Raw genomic sequence first — 1,388 nt, 5'->3', positions numbered from 1 at the left:
TCCAACTAAGAACTGGAGATAGATTCATCCAACTGGCACAGCATAGCCTCCAAAACCCAAATCTCTACACCTGGTTTGCTAAGAGATTTTTCTTGAGGTGTTGGAGTGGGAAGGAGGGAAGAGAAAAACACAGAGGAGGGAAGAGAAAAGCTAGTGCTCCTTCCTACAGCAAAGGGAGATAAAGTTATTTCCTTCACAGATTTAGCTTATAAACAGTTTTAAAGCAGAGTTAAAGCCTGAACAAAAGTTTTTGAAAGTGCTTGAGATGCATGTTGTCATACCACAGGGCTCACCAGCCTTACTTTTCCTGACTGGAATTAAAGTCTTTTATATCCAAAGCTCAGCCTTCCGTGCTGCTGGAGTGGGTGGGGAAGGCTCCTAAAGCTGCTCTGCACCCCAGTGAGCCCCTCACAGTGTCCCACAGCAGCTTCTCCAGCTCTACCCACAGCACAAAACACCTCTCCAGATCTGGCATTGGGCTGCACACACTGCCAAGTGAATTCCAGCACCCAGAGAAGTTGGCGACACCAGGATGGAGGACACATGTACAAACAGAGCTGCACTCTCCAGAGGAATCTTAAAACCACAGCGGGTGCTCTTTTCATCCCCACACCCCTCAGAGCTGGGACATGGTGCTCTGGGCAGGTGGAGGGAGGCTCACACTGCTCAGGATCTCACTGCACTGGCTGGGAGTCCTGAAGGGTTCAGGCATCCCTTCCCAGAGGACAGATGGATGAGACATGAAACACGGAAGCAAAGCCCCACAGGATCAGCAAAAAGAGCCACAGTTCTTCCCACTGCTCCTTCATCCAGTAGCTCACCAGGCCCCCAAGGCTCTCATTAAGGGACTCTTCATACTGGTTTTGATACAGGAAGGGGCACAAGCGAGACTTGGCTGCTTAACTCCAAGGCACTGCCCTAAATTCTGGAATGCCTGGCAGCCCTTTTCCTCAGTGGCTGAAGCAGCGAGCCCCATGCTGGAAATGCAAAATTAACTGCAGCCTAAATCTGGACAGTGGTGCTTGAACCAATGCCAAGGTACCTCATTTCTGTGACTAATACTAAACGAATAATTTCTTTTAAAAGAACCCTTCCAACTTGGACTCTCAGGAACTTGCAAAAATAATAATTTCACTTGTCTTTTATAGCCAACAAATATCTCACTCTATAGTAGAATCAAAGCAAGAAGCTGTAAGTACAACTGCTGGCAATTATTTTGACTGTTTTTTAGAATTTTAAGCAGAGATTTTTGCTGCATTAATTGAGATAACTCATTTCCATCTCTCAAAGAACTTCTTATGCTTTGCTGAGGTCCAGTCAGTGCCTTTCAGAACACGTTGTTGCTTCTAATGAACCTCATAGAACACCACGCACGACAGAACAAGGTA

This window comes from Vidua macroura, chromosome 7, assembly GCF_024509145.1.
Source record: "Vidua macroura isolate BioBank_ID:100142 chromosome 7, ASM2450914v1, whole genome shotgun sequence".
NCBI lineage: Eukaryota > Metazoa > Chordata > Aves > Passeriformes > Viduidae > Vidua > Vidua macroura.
This window is presented reverse-complemented; position numbering follows the sequence as displayed.